Consider the following 20781-nt stretch of genomic DNA (forward strand, 5'->3'; position numbering starts at 1 on the left):
AAATGACTTAAATGTAAATGTAATGTAAATGTTTATTTTTTTCTGAGTTTATATATTATTGGGACTGATACATACAAGTATTTGAAGTGGAGCAGGGCTATAGATTGTTCTGCCCTGTACCCACTGAATAAGTTTAGGGTTCAGTAGGTTGCAATTGCAAACCATATGCAACTTAAAATGTTTCTGATAGAAATACAATATATGTAATTGACATAATTATTTATACTATGTAGACATGTCTGTTCTACATAATACATTTCTATCAATGCTCTGTAAAGTTGAGCCCTCCTCAATAAAGCCCCGGGTGTACTTGATTTTGTCTGCAGGAAGGTGGCCAATGGTAGCTAAATGACATTCAACCTCACATTCCTCAGCACCTGTTTGGTTAGTCAGGTCTGGGCCAGAATAAAGCTGATTGCTGAAGAGGTTATAAAATGGTTTGACAAACTGCAGAAGAAAAACAAAGATGTATTCCCACTGATGGGTTTCTGGTAATCATTTGCAGGGCTTCTGTTGGTTGTGGCCTTTGGCTGTGTTGTTAGTGATGTGTGGGACTCCAGACGGTTTTATCCGAGATCAGGGTTTCTGCACGATGAAGTCCCAGCCAGGTTTGACTCTCAGAAGCCAGTGCAAGAAGAGCCTGCAAGGCCGGACCCTAGCGAGGCTGTTGAAGAGCCTGAGGGTTCCCAGCCCAAGCAGGCCTTTGAGAAGCCTCTGACTTTGAACTATCATAAAGTTGAAAAGCCTGAGTGCAAGCCTACCGTGCTTGAGTGGCCGCCGCAGGTGGTGACCAACAGTGTAGTGACATGTGGTCCATGTGAAGGTGAAGCAGGATCTGCTGGGGATTGGCCGGCTCATTCAGCCACAGCGTATCACTCTAGGAGGTTGTCCTGCCACTGAGGAGGACACTGAAGCTCATGTGATCACCTTTGAATCAGAGCTGCATGGCTGTGGCAGTGAGCTGATGGTATGTCACAATTGTTGTTTAACTTCCTGTTAGGGGAAATTATAGTTTAGATGATTAATCATGTATACATTATTGATTAGAACCATTTATTCTAATACTATTATGTTATGGTATGAAAAGTAAAAGTTATTGGTTAAGCTGTTACTGAAAATGTAAGCAGAATGAATTAATTGTCTGGGCCTCTTGGGAAGTTAACGGGAGGAGCGAGGTTATGGCTTGTCCTACAGATAAGAAATGTCTGGAAGACGTTCCAGGCCTGATGAACAATGGGCCCTTGTGAGAATCGGAGAGAGGGGGGATAAACTGATGATGTCATGTTCAGTTTATAACCTGTGGAAAAATGTGTATGCTTCAGTACTCTCTGGAATTAAACGCTCTTTACCTGGCTTTTAAGACTGGTCTCGATCTACTTCATGCATAATTAATGAACTTACAATTCATTAATGAATTAGAAATGAGTGCTAATTGATTTCGGCAATTAAAGCATAAAGGAATTTAGAATTCCTCTATCAATTTGGTCCTTCGAAGAGCCGGATCTAAATATCCCCCTCTGTGCCTAGAGGTAGTACGCTGGAAAATCGTGCACGGACGAGTTTTGACTCGTTTTACTAAAGACCTGACCTCTGAATTGAGGTTAAAATTGAAACAGGCCTGCGTATTATCACAGAGGACAGAGAGGGTGACTAGATTCAAATGAACAATGCTTATCCCAGTCGGCAGCAGGTAAAGTAGCCTTTATTCTCGAATTTGGGAGGGATTATTTAGGATATTTATTGATTAAAATGTTATGAAGGAGTTGAATTTGATCAATAATAGGTGCTTGAATATTCCGAACAAATAAAATGGGTTTCTACCGGGGGTATTAACCAGGATATCGATAAAATGGAAGCAGGTCCGAAATTGATCTGAGGTAAGGTGCGCTACCAACAAATAAACTAGAGCTTAATGCGGCCTGGTTTTGCAAGCCAAGGATTATTAAGGAGTGATATAGTACGCATTGGAGAATTAGGACGCTTGTTCCGTACAAATAGGATGGCCAATAATTCAATAAACATACCTAAATAAAGTTTTTACCTAATAGTCTATCTGTATATGGGAAGCTGACTGTGGAAAGTAGCAGATAGATATGTTAAAACAGGTGAGGATAAATTAGGCTTGGTGAGAAGGCAGGGTAATTCTAGGCGAACAGAATAAATGAACCTGTACAATGCTGAAAGAAATTAATATCAAATGATAAGTGATTAGTCTAGAGTAGTGAGATTTGAGACATTTTACGTTGAAAGTCCCAAAAGAAATATCATATGGGTGAAATTTGAATGTCCGATCAAAAGTCTTCTATAGACGTGGTTCACAGGAGAGGTCAACTTAGTCTAGAGAAGTGAGATTTGAGACATTTAACGTTGTCCCAGAAGGAATATCCTATGGGGAAAATATGATGTCCGATCAAAAGTCATCTATGGACGCGGTTCACAGGATGGAAAATACATACTGATTATTTTTAAAGAAACACACACATAGTCAGACAGAATAGTAACTAGAAGTAACTAAGTAACGGTAAATTACAAATTTATAGAACTGCACGCACATAGAATTTAAAATTATATAGAACTCTACAGATCAACTCTACAGATTAAGCTATATTTGGGGCGATATTTTAGTTCAAAGTCCTATAGGAACAGGGATTACTGTATATTACTGCAGTGATCGCTGTATACGGGTGAAAACTAGTATCAGATTGAACGACGAGTGGACGGAGACTCTTGAGACTCGGTCTATTTGTCTTCGGTCAACCCTACAAGTAGGCTGATTTGGAGCGGCAATCTTAGCAAAAGTCCTAAAGGAACAGTAATGTATTGTATACGGGTGAGACTTAATGTCAGACTTTGGTAGATGAGGATTCCAATAAAAGAGATATTAACCATAAAGTGTTAAATATTGGAATTACTAGGCGTAAGTAAATAAGGATTCCAATAAAGAGAAATTAACATAAAGGGTTGAAGATTGGAATTATTAGGGGGGGCAGGAATTTATTATAATGGGTAGTAACCCTTCTAAACTGCTTTCTGCAAAGACGGAAGATTACCGTTATATGAAACAAAAAGATAGAAGGAATGTAGATTTCTGTCCTAAATGGGAAAAAAAGGTATGGTTTTGACGGACGCCTAGATGTCGAAAAGTTAGAATCCCTTCTAAAACAGATACAAAGGGAGCGAGATTAATGAGAATCCTAAACTGAGAGAAAACGTTGGGCGTTTAAATTTGGGCTATTTTCTGTTGTCTAGATGTCGGAGTAACAAATACAATTAACTGTGAAAATGGGTATATTTGCGGAGAGTCTCAGTCAAATTCCATTGTGCTGGTAGGGGAGTGGTGAGCGTGGCAGTCTCACCAACGGTAATCCACGGTTCGGTTCCCGTTTAACTAAAATTGATTTTAGATCGTAATTGACCTATTTGCATGTTTTGCCTGAAAAATACGGTCGCCAGTGTTTGCAAAACATATAACTGAACGGATATTATGTGTTCTAGATAGAATTGATAAAATAAGTCATTAAAAATAATGGCGAGACAATTTCGATGTAAAACGCTATTTCGCCCAAAATGATCTGGTGGAATAATGTATTGAGATGAGAGTCGTAATTAAATAGATGTAACATAGAAGAGAGTTACCTAAAGTTAAATGGAGGGGATAACGGAGAGATACAATACAATTCCAGCCTGCCGGGACGTTATGGCTATTTATGAATCAATTGACATGAGAAGTTAAACACAAAAACATGGTACGTTTAATGTTAGGGTATAGTAAATTGAGAAGTTTGGTTGGGTTTACTCTGATGATTAGAATTTAAAACTGAACTCAATCTGAATAGGGAATATATATTTTACAAAGGTGGGCAGATTTGTGTCTATAGCCAAGCAACGGAATTGCTAGACACTCAATGGGGCTATATAGTGCAACGCTTTGGACTATAAATTAGGTAAGAATAGTTTAATCGTAAGAAGTTGTGATTGTTTTTCTGATTATTGATTTTTGGTTAAGGTAACGCCAGTGAATTTGAACAAAAAGTAACGTATTCTAAAAATGATCTGATTTCCGTCCTCATTGCGGGGAACAAATAAAATGTCTTATCTTAAAGGGACAGTGCACGGTAATCACAGTGGTTTGAGTGCATGACAGTGGAAAAAATATTGTGGGACGACAATTTGAAGAGAGAAAAATAAGTTACATGATACATCAAGAGATTTAAAACGAACAACGTGAAGGGATCATAAGAATGATTGAGTGTCGTTGTAGGAGTAAATGTTTGGGTTAAGGGGATTTCCCTGTTCCCAGAGACAAGGCATTTTTAAGGCGAGCACTCACTAATGCTGGTCTGAGTTTGTAATTAGACAAGTGAAGAACGTATTGGGAATAGAGTTGTAATTAAAATACTAAGTCAAAGACGAGACAGGTATTTAGAGCAAAATGGATTCTAAATGATAACAAAGAGACAATTATGATTCATGCCCATCGAAAAGCTTTTATAAAATTGGCGAATTTAGAGATGTTGGTTGGGGTGGTAAATTATAATTCAGGATTTGAACAGATGTGATAAATTAGGTTTGGTTAATCGAACAAGAATTATTTATAATTCATTTGAAGTCGCTACGAATTGGCAGGTTGAGCGCTTGATGATGACGTCACTAGCGAGACACTTTTGTCACCAGGGACTGAGAATAACGGAGCAAAATGTATGGCTGTTAGTGTGTGTATCGGGGTTTCGAGTAACTCTTAAGAATTTGATATAAAAATGTTTTGGTTATTTGTTTACTGGTTATGGTCAATTTTAGGGTTTGATTTAACTTAGTTGAACAGTGTGTTCTGGCGGTTTTAGATAGAACTCTTTGTTCCGGAACGGATAAGAGTTACCCAAGATAAGTAAATTAAAGGAGCCATGAGAGAATGCGAATGCATATTTATTAAATATCGGGGATTAAATTACGGATTCCTTACACTGCGAAATGTACGACATTTGCGGCAGAGAGAAAAAGTAATGCATTGAATAATAATGTTATCGGGTTAATTGTATCTAAAGGTAGCATGGTCATTTAAGTAAACATATCCGTAGACGATGTTTAAAACTTATGATTAATGATTTGAGTCAAAGGGGAATTGTCATTAGGTTTTAGAGGCACGCTCACACAGGTGACTATTTGAGTCAAAGGAGAATTGTCATTAGGTTTTAGAGGCACGCTCACACAGGTGACTATTTCTATTGTAAGGATAAAGGGATCTTTATGTCTAATATGGTATGACCCTTTGACCTTGTCATGACTGGCTTCTGAGGTCTGATCAGCCTCAGGGGAGAGTCATTTGTATAATGAATGGAGTCATATTGAGTTACTAGTTTTAAGGTAAATTCATTAGAAATGAAGCAGTTTTGGTTGAGAGGTTAGAATTACTGTTTGAACCGCAAATGAGAAAGTGGTTCAGGATTCCGTCTTATAACAATTAGCTGTGAAATTTTTTGAATGGGCTATTAGGGAGTTGGTATTGTAACAGAGAGAAAGTCATATTCATCATTGAGAATAAATAGGGGAAGATAACATATTTTGAGCCAACAGGGCAGGGAAGGAATTGAGGTATTTTTGTTTGATTTTAACACCCGTGTACAGGAGTGTCAAAAGACGGGGGACATTACCTGTGTAATGGGGGAGGGTGTCCGTATGGGGATTACATGATAACCAACTTGGGACAGTTCTGGGACTGGAGAAGAGGATATCCTTATGGCATAGGGAATCCCACAAAGGTGGATAGGTTTTCCATGATATGGGGGAAACCTGGGAGTACTGTTGAACTTTGTAAAGGTGATGAAATCCTACTAACCATCAAAACTATTAAGCTCTCTGATGCAGGCACTTACACCCCCGGAATACAAAGGACCGGGACAGACACGGTGGGTGTGTTTTCTATTAAGGTACTGCCAAAACCAGAGGTCTCACACGAACCAGGGCCGGACACACTCCTCTACCACCCCTGGACCGAACCTGCCACCACTGTGTTAAAAATCCCATTCAGGTAATTAATGTTAGACTATTCAGCTATTGATCAATTAGGCACGGAGACTGGTTTTGATGGTAGGGACAAATTGTGGCTGTCTTATACAGAATAGACTTGCTTAGGGGATGCTTCTTGCTAGTCAGGGGGGAGTCTGCAAGATGTTCGGTGAACAATGTTGTACGTATATCCCTAATAACACCAGTCCAGATGGTAGTATATCTAAGGGCCTTAATGGGCTTGATGATCTGCTGAGATGAGGACCATGGCGGGGGTGGAGGAGTCTGACTGTCCTCTTGGTGGGGAGCCTGGTTTGGTAAGTATACTGGTATGGTGGTTACTGGATTTCTGACCCTAATTCTTGTATTATTTGTTATTGATGTGATGTGCTGCTTGCATCATACCGTGTTTTAAGAAGTCTGTTACAGATGTGGTGAAGGCTTCAGGCATGATGCCTTTGCTTGATGCTCCAGTTGGAGAGGCTGAGTTGAAGCATGCTTTGAGGGGAGGATAAGACTGACTGAGGATGACCCATGTATGTTTGTTCTCCCTGTCGTGAAGGGTGGCATGGTGCCCACCTGGTGCTGGATAAGAATAGCTGAGAGGACCAGATGGGTTATAAGAATGCTTTGTTCTGCTTTACTCTGTTTTACAGGACCAAAGTTTTATTCCACACTTTGCAACACATTAAATCCATGTTATTGTCAGATAGAATACTGAGGGTCCCCAAGGAGAGGGCTTGTTAGTGTAGGAAGGATTTTTAATATGGTTAGCATTTATTAGATTATAAGTTTTTAAATAGTATTATATTTAACAGGAATATAGGACATCTATGAGGAGTTAGGATTATTGTTAGGATTAAGATAGATTGATTAAGGAATTTGGAGAAAAGCCGCTCATAGACATGTTTTTTTCTAAAAGAGGGTCCATGGGTTTGGATGGAGCCAAACAGTGAGACATGTAGTTCAAATTTGGAAAACATGAGAAACATAGCTTTAGGCAGACAGAGGAGCCCTCCCCCGCACTGCAGAGACCTTGAAGGTTGGAGAGCAGAGAAGTTTTAGAAGGGGGGCCAGGACGAGCAAAGATAACATAGTGGGTAGATAAGTTACTGAGTGGAGACAAAAGTGAGAATTGGACATGTGGAAAATGAAAGGGACACTCCTAAATGGAATTTCAGACATAAGGATAATTCACTAAATCTTATCTAAGTCATTGTATAAGAATAAGGCAAGGTTGTTACCTGGGCAGAGCCAGGTAACAAAAGGGGGATGGGTAAATAGTGTTCTAGAATAGGATGTGACCTACGGGATAATTAACTAATACAAAACATTTTGTTAATTGGTTTGACGAATAAGAAACTGTTTTATTAACCAAACCTGTATGTCCAAGAGTTTATGCACCACAGGTGAACTACAGGTGAAGACACTCAATCCAGTCCCGTGGGCCACCCGGATTCATATCGCACTGCGGGGGGGTAAGATACATAATTCACTGTCGAACAAATAAACAGTGTTCGGGAGGAGAACTGGAATTAACAGAACTCCGGGGGCCATCTCTCGAATGAAGTAACCCTCCCTGTCCTGTCACCCCTGTTTTTGTTCATAGAAGTGAAGATGTGTCTGGCTCTTGCTAAGTGATGTGTTCTCGGGGAAAGGGTGGGGTTTCACATGGAAGCTGTTCGTCTGAGCTGTCTTATCGTGGGTGACGTATTCCTGATACAGCACGTCCTACTAGATATGCAGAGAGTGGTAATTTGACCCATGGTTTAGACGGTGAGGATTTTGTTCCAAAATAGAAGAGATATCAGTGCAGGTTCCCATATTGATCGTGGACACAGGTCATAGCTCACACTGAAAGGGATGGCTACGTAAACCCATACACTCAATTTGGGATCAGGTGGAGTATAGTAAGGGTTGGCATTTTGGACTGTGTTCCCGAGCAAAGGAAGTATTGTATAAAGGTGCGAATTAACATTAAGGCGGTCAATACTCAGGACCTCGGGTTATGGTATGTGGGCTTCGACCAGTTAAGTTATAGAGGTGGAGACTGGGTTTGGGGAGTCCAACTTATGGTTGGAATGGATTCAATATACGGCCAGATCAGTGGCTAAAGAAGAATGTTATGCCTGTGTGAACGCTAAACCCCAGTTAACAACTATCCCTTTCCCACTGAACGGAATTAATTCCCCTAAGGGAATGGCATGTATGGTAAAGCTGTTCATGAAAGCAGGAATGCCAGATAATGACAGTTGTATTGATTTGCACTATTTATATCCCCAGGAACCAAGTTGGTACAGAGAAAATGACCACTGACGAGACCATGTCTGAATTGACAGGCTGGTTGAACTCTGGGGATTTCAATAAAATAAAATGGGCCAGTGTCGACATCTGGTGGTTGTGCGGGGGAATGAGTTTGTGATCAGTATTGCCGACTGATTGGACTGGTTAGGAATGCCTTTTACACTCATACAACACCAAGACATGAAGTTAGCCAAACGAGAGAGAAGAGATGCCCCATCTGGGTCTTTTGACGACAGAGTATATATTGATAACATTGGGGTTCCACGAGGTGTGCCGGATGAGTTCAAGGCAAGAAATCAGATACTAGCAGGATTAGAGTGGTCTACTCTCAATAAGAATGTAGACTGGATTAATTATAGTTACCAGAAGGGTTATTAAAGGGTTTGTAGAACAGACTGAAGCAACCAGCTGGAAGACCTGACAGAATAGAATTGCATTAGATAAAAGGAGGAAGTGGGCATGGTAATCAGGACCATGTCTTACATCCCAGGTAGCACAGCTCCGGACGAATCAGTGCCCGAAGCCTCAGCTGTTTTGACCACCCTGGCTCACGGGTTGGCAGAAACTCTGGGGTGGATACTTCTCTGAACTAAATTGGGTAGACAGTATTTATGGAAAAATGTGGTGTTATGGGCCACCTTAACCGGTGTGACTGTGTTAGTCTTGTACGTACGTGGTTGATTGCGTGTATGTATGAAAGTTATTGTTTCCAGGACTCTGGAGAGATCAATGACACTACAGATGGTGCGTTATGGGCAGATTCCAGGTTCTGACCCATAGAGGACTGAAGGCATGTCTACAGAGGAAGTGGACGAATCTGGATCTGTCATTTGTGGGGAATTTATGTTTGATGAGAATAGTGTTGAAATGAACGGGAATTAGATTGTAATTTGTTTCAATGATTAAACTGTTTTTTAATAAAGATTGTAAAAAGAAATTTAAAAATCCTGAAAGAGGAGTTATGATTCTGATGTAGGTTTAAAAACAGTTGGAGTTAAGGTGGGATTGATTGATGAAATGTGAAGAGTTGGATAAACATTTATAATTGATTTGTTGATTATGTGTCTATTCATATGATAATCTGATAAACCTCTATAAAAAGGTTAGTTAAGTTCGTTTATACTTTCATTTTTTATGATTAAATAAAACTAGATGTAGAATTGAATGTATAATATTTGATCAAAGGGAGGATTGTTAGAGGAAATTATAGTTTAGATGATTAATCATGTATACATTATTGATTAGAACCATTTATTCTAATACTATTATGTTATGGTATGAAAAGTAAAAGTTATTGGTTAAGCTGTTACTGAAAATGTAAGCAGAATGAATTAATTGTCTGGGCCTCTTGGGAAGTTAACGGGAGGAGCGAGGTTATGGCTTGTCCTACAGATAAGAAATGTCTGGAAGACGTTCCAGGCCTGATGAACAATGGGCCCTTGTGAGAATCGGAGAGAGGGGGGATAAACTGATGATGTCATGTTCAGTTTATAACCTGTGGAAAAATGTGTATGCTTCAGTACTCTCTGGAATTAAACGCTCTTTACCTGGCTTTTAAGACTGGTCTCAATCTACTTCATGCATAATTAATGAACTTACAATTCATTAATGAATTAGAAATGAGTGCTAATTGATTTTGGCAATTAAAGCATAAAGGAATTTAGAATTCCTCTATCACTTCCTGAATAATGTGACTCATCATTCTTGTCTGATGCTTGACTTATGATCCTGTTCCTAGATGACTGAAGATGTGCTGATCTACACCTTCACTCTTGTCTATGAGAAAAACCTCTTGCTAACACTTCTATAGTGAAGACCAGTGCAGCTATGGTTGATATTGAGTGCCACTACTTGAGGTAACTATTGTTGCGTTCTTCACTTTGACAACCCATATCATTCTGAGGTTTGAGTAATGCCATAGTCCATGTTTGTTTCTAGGAATCACGATGTGAGCAGCAATGCCCTGAAGCCAACCTGGATCCCCAACATTTCCAACATGGTGGCAGAGGAACTCCTCTACTTCTCCCTGAGGTTAATGACTGGTAGGTAAACCTGACTGGAAGCCCCTTCCTTTGTGTAAACCCCCACTGACATGCCACTCCTCTTTCCAGCTGACTGGCAGTTTGAGAGGCCCTCCAACCATTACTATCTTGGTGACATCATCAACATGGAAGCCTCGGTCATGCCGTACCACCACGTTCCCCTCCGTGTCTTTGTGGACCGCTGTGTCGCCACCTTGGCGCCTGATGTCCACACTGTCCCTAGATATTCTTTCATTGAGGACCATGAGTTTAGTTGTCAGTTTGACTCCTCTTATATTACCTTAAAAGCTGTGCTGCGAGGAAGGCTGGACATCTGGACAGTGATTCAGGTAGGTGTTAAAGCCAGAGCTATATCATATTTCACTGTTTTAGCTCATCACTGGTAATGTGCGTCTACTCTCCTCAGATTTGCGGTGGGAAGGTAAAGCTACCCTGGGCCCGTAATTGTCCAAGAGTAATATTACTACTTTAACAACTTGTTTCGGGGAGGATGCCTGCTGGAACTAATTCTGGAAGGTGTAGCATTATCACCATTCAGATTGGAGAATGATGTGTATATAGTGGATTACCCGTGTCTAAATATAGCAACCCTACTGACTTAGCCCCAATTTTCTGTATTGACTAGATGCTCACATCTTTGGAACTTAACATTGGATGTGGAGAATTATTAGGCTGCCCATTGGCTTATCTTCCCGTGGCTCAATGCAGTTTCCTCATAATCCAGATGTGTCATAGTAAACATGAATCCATACACTCAGTGGTTGCATAAGAATGAAGGTTACTTGAGGCGAAAGGAAGGTGGATGGGTACGTGTAACTCAACTGTCAAGCATCCCAAATGTTTGGAAATTATCACGGCTACTTTGCAACTCCTTAACATGTTAGCCAACCTTAACCCAACTGTTAAGCTAATGTTAGCTACCTTGTCAGCATTAGCCATGTAGCTAATGTTGGAATTCGTAATATCATGCATGTTGCAGATTCTTAGTTTTGTATGACGGGGCTGGACATCCACCAACTAATATGTATGTATCATACTAAATTAAGGGAGATCTACTGTTATCTAACCTGGAGATCAGATCAAAATATCCATCACTTGATGGCTACAGTAGGTGTGGCTTTTACTGTGAAGCGCTTGCTTACAAGCCCCTTCCGAACAATGCGGAGTTGAAGGAAATGTTAACCCAATAAAATTACTATATACAGGTAGGTACAAGGTGTAGGGGTAAAAGTTCATGTATCTTGATTACCTACGCAGCAGCATATGATAGGGAATGTGCAGGAGTCCGTGTAAATAGTGTAGCCATTTCATTAACTGTTCAGTCTTATGGCTTGGGGTAGAAGCTAGTTGCAGCCTTAACACAGAAGTAAAGATATTACATTAAGACAATGCAAACATTTAACAAGCAAAGTAGACAATTAATGCCTGACAGGTAATGTTTAACATTTCAGTGGAATTAGTAGAGGTCTAGTCATGGTTGATTGCATTAGATCCATTAGCGATGGATTTACTTTTTGCCTGACACGTGATTGGCTAAATAATTCTTCTGATGGCGCTGGTTATTGTAGTTTTGTCTTTGGTCTGGGGGGTAACCGATGACCTGAACTTGCCTGTCTGGTTAAGTTATTTTGCTTTTAAACTCTAATTGGTCTGAAAAATACTTGGTTTCTTAAATTATTACAGAAAAGCAAGACTGGATACTAATTTGCAGTGGTGTGAAATACTTTTAAAGTATGTAAGTAGTTAATCTTCCCTATTTTATATTTTGGGAAACTCTTACTTCACTAGATTCCTAAAGAAAATAATGTTATTTTTACTCCCTACATTTTCCATGACATGCAGAAGTACTTGTTACATGAGTAATGCTTAACAGGACAGGAAAATGGTCCATTCACACACTAATCAAGAGAACATCCCTGGTCACCCTACTGCCTCTGGCCTGCCAGACTTACTAAACACATGCATTTTTGATAAACGGTGTCAGAGTTTTGGAGTGTGCCCCTGGCTATCCGTGAAACCAAGGAACATGGTGCGGTCTGCTTTGCTTAATATAAGGCATTTGAAATTATTTCTACTTTTGATACAAAAGTATATTTAGAACCAAATAGTTTGACTTTAACTTGGTGACTTCCACTTTTACTTGTTACTTTCTATTAAGGTATCTATACTTTAACTCAAGTATGACAATTGTGTACTTTTTCCGCCACTGCTAATTTGCTTTAAACGCAAAGCCATGAGAGATGATGCATACGGTTGACATTCATATAGATAGCGCAATGAATAGCTAATCTGGCAGCCCTGTTTTGAGTGGGCTGGCCAGCTGTCGCTGAAGCTGTGCCCTCTTTGTAGCCTTCTCAGTCATGCTACACCCTTTGGAGGCTAAGACAAAACACCAACGCAGACACGTTTATCAGCCTGCTATAGTGTGGGAGGCGGAGGGTATATGAAACCAGAGGGAGAGATGGGCAGGAAGTTCTGAAATACGTGAAGTGGATGGGGCTAGGTAGGAAGACACACTGTATGGGGGATAAAAAAAATATATAGATAAGGAGTGGTGAAGGGGTTGGCGTGGGAGAAGGGGACCTATTGCTTGCTTCGTCCCATATCCTGCTAGTGTTTGTCAGCGCTGGGTCTGAGTAACGGACAAGACAGACTGTAGACCGACAGTATCACCTCTGATGGGGCATTAGGCCTCCCCCTCACACATGCTTCCATTCGAACACACTTCACCTCCTACACTATGAAAGACACACTTCACTTCCTACACTATGAAAGACACACTTCACCAATGTGCTATACTGACACACAGGAACATATCTAGTGTACACTCAAACTTATACACACACTGCAAGCACGAACCCGAAAACTTGGCGTACAGTCAGACATGCATCCTTTGACACTGCTGACAGAGTTCCAGGAACAGGCAGTCATTCCGTTCATCTTGATCTCATACAATGCCTTCTCATTTGTCCTGGATAAAGTATGTGGTTATCAGTGCAACCATAGACTTAGATGACTCATCTTTGTATCTGTACCAGTATGGTACATGTGAGAGCACAGGCAGTGCCATTGAGGCTGTCTCCATTTTGAAGTAGTCAATGTTCTACTTCTATGAGTTGGTAAACAAACTGAAAGGGTGCATACTGCCACCTGGAATGTGGTGTTTGAACAGGTATAAAGCCAAGGTTGGTGATTTACTGCCACCTGCAGTTATGGAATGTTTGCTCACAAGTATAATTGTTGACTACTTCAAAATAATGGTTGCCCGGGCAATGGCAATGTTCATGCAAAAACTGGTTATTTCTAATTAGTGAACTCTATCCATCTCTATGGTTGCCCTCATTGAGATGGAAGGGCAATTTATACATTGGGAGAATCTGAATTGCATTTCCTTGATTGCTCCTGTCCTCGCCTCCTCCTAAAAACCCATTGTATGAGGTCAGATGTTTAAGGACCTCTGACCTTCTCATCCAATGGGTTTTGAGAAGGAGGAAATTAGAGGATGAGATGAATCAAGGAAATGATATTCAGATTCTCACCTTGAGCTCAAGTTCATCCTGAGGAAGGGGTGACGTGGACCATTAGTTTACAGTTGAGAGCCCTCTGCTGGTCTCACTGTGTCAATAACATAATATACTCAGTGCTCAATGACCACAGAACTGCAATGAGAAAATCAGCCTCTGAACTGAAGAATCACAACGAATCACCATGTTCAAGTCACAATAGCCAACATGGGAGATGTACACGCATACCTTTGGCAAATTGATCAAGCAATAACACATTTTCAACTGATACCTTTTAGGCACTAGATAACAATGGGAAAAACAGTTTTGGTGGAACAACCGTTCAGGGGCTGAGGGTTGAGGTGAGAAACATTGATTAAGCAAGCCCTCTCCCTCTAAAGTACAGAGGAGCTTGAGTCACGATGTGTCATTAATCACTATGAGTCATAGCAGCTAGTCACGCATAAAGCAGTGTGTTGGGATACTTTATCTACGCAACTATTTTAGGAACACTGCACATGGTGCTAATATTAAGCAAGTTTCAATCACACTGTCCTAATGAGTACTGTTGACATGTCTATCTGTTTCTATGGATTCCTGTGGCTGCTGCATTATCACAACCAGATTTCACCTTGTATATAATCTGTTACACTCCTTATAAATGTAGAATATAAAAGCACAGAAATCTCTGTGTTGCAGACTTTTGAATTAAATCTGATTTTCATTTGAGGTACAAAAACCATCAAGGTGTGTTAATTGATCAATCATTCATCAAAATGCTTATTTCCAAAGTTGTCCTGAGTAAGCTGCTGAATAGTCTGTTAGAATGGATATGAAGGCAAAGTTCATTGCAGTCTGATGTACACGATCATTCAAAAGTTTGGGGTCACTTACAAGTGTCCTTTTTTAAAAAAGAAAATCACCTTTTTTGTCCATTAAAATAACATAAAATTGATCAGAAGTACAGTGTAGATATTAATGTTGTATATGACTATTGTAGCTGGAAACGACAGATTTTTATGGAATATCTACAGAGGCCCATTATCAGTAACCATCACTTCTGTGTTCCAATGGCACGTTGTGTTAACTAATCCAAGTTTAGCATTTTAAAAGGCTAATTGATCATTAGAAAACCCTTTTGCAATTATGTTAGCACAGCTGAAAACTGTTCTGATTTAAAGAAGCAATAAAACTGTCCCCCTTTAGGCTAGTTGAGTACCTGGAGCATCAGCATTTGTGGGCTCGATTAGACTCAAAATGGCCAGAAACAAAACTTTCTGAAACTCGTCAGTCTATTCTTGCTGAGAAATGAAGGCTATTCCAAGCGGGAAATTGCCAAGAACCTGAAGATCTGGTACAACGCTGGGTACTACTCCCTTCACAGAACAGTGCAAACGGTCTAACTAGAATAGAAAGAGTTGGAGGCCCTGGTGCACAACTGAGCAAGAGGACAAGTACATTAGTGTGTCTAGTTTGAGAAACAGACGCCTCACAAGTCCTCAACTGGCAGCTTCATTAAATACCCGTAAAACACCAGTCTCAACATCAACAGTGAAGAGGCGACTCCGGGATGCTGGCCTTCTAGGCAGAGTTCCTCTGTCCAGTCTCAACGTCAACAGTGAAGAGGTGACTCCGGGATGCTGGCCTTCTAGGCAGTGTCTTTTCTTTTGCCCATCTTAATCTTTTCTTTTTATTGGCCAGTCTGAGATATGGCTTTTTCTTTGCAACTCTGCCTAGAAGGCCAGCATCCCGGGGTCGCCTCTTCACTGTTGACGTTGAGACTGGACAGAGGAACTCTGCCTAGAAGGCTGTTTGGGGTTTTAGGCTGGGTTTCTGTACAGCACTTTGAGATATCAGCTGATGTACGAAGGGCTATATAAATATATTTGATTTGATTTGAGTCGCCTCCTCACTTTTGACGTTGAGACTGGTGTTTTACAGGTACTATTTAATGTAACTCTTTCCAGCTTTATGCAAGTCAACAATTCTTAATCATAGGTCTTCTGAGATCTCTTTTTGTTCAAGGTATGGTTCACATCAGGCACTGCTTCTTGTGAATAGCAAACTCACATTTTGTGAGTGTGTTTTATTCAGGGCAGGGCAGCTCTAACCAACGTCTCCAATCTCTTCTCATTGATTGGACTCCAGATTAGCTGACTCCTGACTCCAATTAGCTTTGGAGAAGTCATTAGCCTCGGGGTTCACATACGTTTTCCAACCTACACCTTATATGTTTAGATGATTTATTCAATATAGACTAGAAAAATACAATAATTTGTGTTATTAATTTAAGCACACTGTTTGTCTATTGTTGTGACTTAGATGAAGATCAGATCACATTTTTTAACCAATTTATGCAGAAATCCAGGTAATTCCAAAGGGTTCACATACTTTTTTTGCCACTGTATACACTACCGTTCAAAGGTTTGGGGTCACTCAGAAATGTCCTTGTTTTTGAAAGAAAAGCTCCAAAAAGAAAAGCTCAAAATGACACTGTTGCTACTCTCCCTAGGAGTGGCCATCCTGTAAAGATGACTGCAAGAGCATAGCGCAGAATGCTCAATGAGGTTAAGAGTCCTAGAGTGTCAGCTAAAGACTTACAGAAATCTCTGGAAGATGCTAAAATCTCTTTTGACAAGTCTACGATACGCAATACACTAAACAAGAATGGTGTTCATGGGAGGACACCACAGACGAAGCCACTGCTGTCCAATAAAACATTGCTGCACATCTGAAGTTTGCAAAAGATCACCTGGATGTTCCACAGCGCTACTGGCAAAAATTCTGTGGACAGATGAAACTAAAGTTGAGTTGTTTGGAAGGAACACAACACTATGTGTGGAGAAAAAAGGCACAGCACACCAACATCAAAACCTCATTACATCTGTAAAGTATGGTGGAGGGAGCATCATGGTTTGGGGCTGCTTTGCTGTCTCAGGGCCTGGACAGCTTGCTATCATCGACAGATAAATGAAATCCCAAGTTTATCAAGACATTTTGCAAGAGAATGTAAGGCTATCTGTCTGCCAATTTGAAGCTCAACAGAAGTTGGGTGATGCAACAGGACAATGACCCAAAACACAGAAGTAAATCAACAACCGCATGGCTTCAACAGAAGGAAATGCACCTTCTGGAGTGGCCCAGTCAGAGTCCTGACCTCAACCCGATTGAGATGCTGTGGCATGACCTCAAGAGAGCAGTTCACACCAGACATCCCAAAAATATTGCTGAACTGAAACAGTTTTGTTAAGAGGGATGGTCCAAATTTCCACCAGACCGTTGTGCAGGTCTGATCTGCAACTATAGAAAACGTTTGGTTGAGGTTATATCTGCTAAATCCAAGAGTTCACATATTTTTCCCACCCTGCACTGTCAATGTTTACACGGTGTGTTCAATAAAGACATTTAAAATATAATTGTTTGTGTGTTATTAATTTAAGCACACTGTGTGTGTCTATTGTTGTGACTTAGATGAAGATCAGATCAAATTTTTTTGACCAATTTATGCAGAAATCCAGGTAATTCCAAAGGGTTCACATACTTTATCTTAAACATGTTACAAGAGGCCCTACATGGAAGCCTAAAAAATATATTCTAGTCTGCCTCAGAAAGCTATGTCTACGTAAAGAAAGTTGCCTCGATTTGTTTTTCCACAGAGTAGGCCTACATTGATCTACTGTTCAGTTGCATAAACATTGTAATCAGAACCTGCATGTCTGTCTATAAGAACTCAAGATCAATGAGATAAAGTATGCAAATAGGACAGGGCCATGATGTAAAGGACATCATGTATACCAGAGGAGGCTGGTGGAAGGAGCTAGTGGAGGACAGGCTCATTAAGCCTTCCTCTGATACACACCATGATGAAACTCCTGGTGCGAGGCAAAGACTTTTCCTAACTTGCTGTTGCTATGAAGATAAACTCCTCAGAGTGTCATCTTTGGCTCACCTGTGTATGGGATGTACTCTCCAGTAGATGGGGGGGGTCAGGGATGGAGAGTTGCCTTTCTCTGAAGCCCTTGGTAGTGAACGTTGATCTGGTTCACTCTGTGATTAAATTCAAATAAAGAGTATACAGCAAAATATTGGAAATGTCCTTTACCTGGAAAAAAAGAAACCTAAAGGAAAGATAAGATTCTCATATAGAGAAATGAGAATCAGAAAACAATACCACTGTGCACTCTATTACCTCCCTTTCAAAATGGCCTCTAGCCTACTGTAAAGTCATCTCTCTGCAGCATGCTCTCTCCTCAAGTATCAAAGTATTTCCATGACAACGGCAGAAGCTTTATTTTAGCCCCCTCAGCGCTGGTAGTGGAGTAGGCGAGAGGGCATGCCTGTCGATATCAGTAGACTGTGAGACAGCCGGGATGGTGGGCAGAGATGGACAGACGGGGGCGTGTGTGTGTGTGTGTGACAGACGGGGGCGTGTGTGTGTGACAGACGGGGGTGGCATCATGCAAGCAGGCTTTGTCTGGAACAAATCGTCCTCTCGCCTCACTCATACTCACACTCACACTGTCTTCTCAAGCACAGACAAGCCTCCAGCAGACAGAGAAACACATACAGATGCACTGTTCATTTGACCCTGTTTCTGACAACAGGAAAATAATCCTCCAGCAACAGGAAATGGGAATTATTATGTGGATTATAATTAATTTACATTTTTGTAGGGGTTGATACGATTTTGTTAGGGCAAATCAAGTCTGACGTTTTAAAGTAGAAATTACAAAATTTAGAAGCCTTTTAAACCTTGAGTACACTATAATTAGCATTTCCCTGAAAATGGTCTCAACAACAGATTGATCAAATTAGGATAGCAGATCTGTAGGTACTGAGAGCATGAACAGAATTGTCTTCCTGTCTGGCCAAATTACCCTCCCTCCAGACCTCCACTGTTGCTTTTCAGACACAACAAGAAAAAGGGAGTTGCAACAATACTGCCCTCCACTCAAAATAGTTAATATGTTTGTAAAGGCCTTTTGTGGGGAAAAACTTATTCTGATTGGCTGGGCCTTGCTCCCAAGTGGGTGGGCCTATGGCTGCCCAGTCATGTGAAATCTATAGATTAGGGCCTAATGAATTTATTTCAATTGACTGATTTCCTTCTATGAACTGTAACTCAGTAAAATCTTTGAAATTGTTGCATTTATATTTTTGTTCAGTATAGAATCAGTTTTGTATTTTAGGTCATAATGAATAATATTATATGGACAGGGGGGACCTGATTCAAGATCAGCACTACTACTCTGAGACGCTTGATGAATACGGGCCCAGATTTACATCAATATTACTTACTTTATCATTACACAGCCATCACTAGCCAGCTACTGCCCGATACTCTGCCCTGCACCTTAGAGCCCCATGTAGAGACATTGAACATTGGTCACTTTAACAATGTTTACATATTATTTTACCCACTTTATATGTACAGTATATACTATATTCTAGTGTCACTCCCTGATCTGTTTAACCCATCTTTGTGCTTGTCTCCACCCCACCCCAGGTGTCGCCCATTATCCACATTATCCCCAGGGTATTTATACCTGTGTTCTCTGTCTATCGGTTGCCAGTTCATTTTGTTTTGTGAAACCTACCAGCTTTTTTCCCCTTGCTCCTGTCTGTTCTAGTTCCTGTTTTCTAGTTTTTCCTGGTTTTGACCAATCTGCCTGCCCTGACCCTGAGCCTGCCTGTCATTCTCTACCTTTCCACACCACACTGGATTATTGACCCCTGCCTGCTCTGACCCTGAGACTGCCTCCTGTTCTGGACCTTTTGCATCCTATCTGGATTATTGACCTCTGCCTGCCCTTGACCTGTCGTCTTGCCTGCCTATTGTACTAGTAATAAACCTTTGTTATTTCGACAATGTCTGTATCTGGGTCTTACCTGAAATGTGATAGTACGAACTGGCCTTGACTGACCCAGCAGACTCGGACCAGCTCCGCAACGCCATCTCCTCCCAAGGAGCCACCATTGGAAGGCACGAGGAGTTGCTTTGTGGTCTTATAAAAGGGTTCCAGACCTTGGCCGCACACCATGACCAAGCATTGAACACATTGCTGGAGCAATTCTGCTGTTTGTCTGTTAGGCACCCTTCCACGATGGTAACCTCCCAGCCCCTCAGTAACCCGACTGATAGCAGCGCTGCCTCCCCTGTCATCCCAGTTTCCCGGGAACCCAGCCTACCTCCCCCAGAATGCTTCGATGGAGAGTCGGGCACCTGATTGAGCTGCAGCCCTCCTCATTCCCCTCGGATCACTCTAAGATAGCGTACCTCATCATGCTGATGTCCGGGAGGTCTCTCGCCTGGTCTACGGCAGTATAGGAACAACATTCGTCTGTATGCATCAGTCAGGAGTAGTTCGGGTCAGAGGTTAAGAAAGTTTTCGATGCTCTACTATCCACTTTGAGATATCAGCTGATGTAAGAAGGGCTATATAAATACATTTGATTTGATACTCATCGACTCTGGGACAGGTGAAAGGAGGAGGAAGAAGGGACCACTGACTTTGCCGATAAATAATTTGTTAAGGGAACTTGAGGGTACTTGATACGATTGTGATGTGTTGTTGTCTCACCTAGCTATCTTAAGATGAATGCACTAATTGTAAGTCGCTTTGGATAAGAGCGTCTGCTAACTGACTGAAATTTTAAATATAATGTCAACATGAAAAAGAGTAGGAAAGGAATAGAAATTCTAAGGACACTGAAAAATCTACCTTTTCAAGCCAGCAGATAGCGGTGTTGCACACTTTGGGTTATGGAGAGGAACACTGATTATACTCTAACCGTTGTACTTTGTGGAAACAGCGTGAATGGAAATACTCCACATTCCACATGTAACGGGTTAGATAGAGAATTGAAAATTAAATTAATACTTCAAAACTTCAGGGCCTGCATTGTAATTGATGATTTTGGCACCATTT

The 20781-nt window shown here is 40.9% G+C and overlaps 1 pseudogene; it reads left to right on the plus strand.

Moving 5' to 3' along the window:
- Window positions 1–592: 592 nt before the first annotated feature.
- LOC115116383 (zona pellucida sperm-binding protein 3-like) lies at window positions 593–20079 on the plus strand (annotated as a pseudogene).
- The last annotated feature ends 702 nt before the right edge of the window (window positions 20080–20781 follow it).

Source organism: Oncorhynchus nerka, linkage group LG9b, assembly GCF_034236695.1.
Source record: "Oncorhynchus nerka isolate Pitt River linkage group LG9b, Oner_Uvic_2.0, whole genome shotgun sequence".
Taxonomy (NCBI): domain Eukaryota; kingdom Metazoa; phylum Chordata; class Actinopteri; order Salmoniformes; family Salmonidae; genus Oncorhynchus; species Oncorhynchus nerka.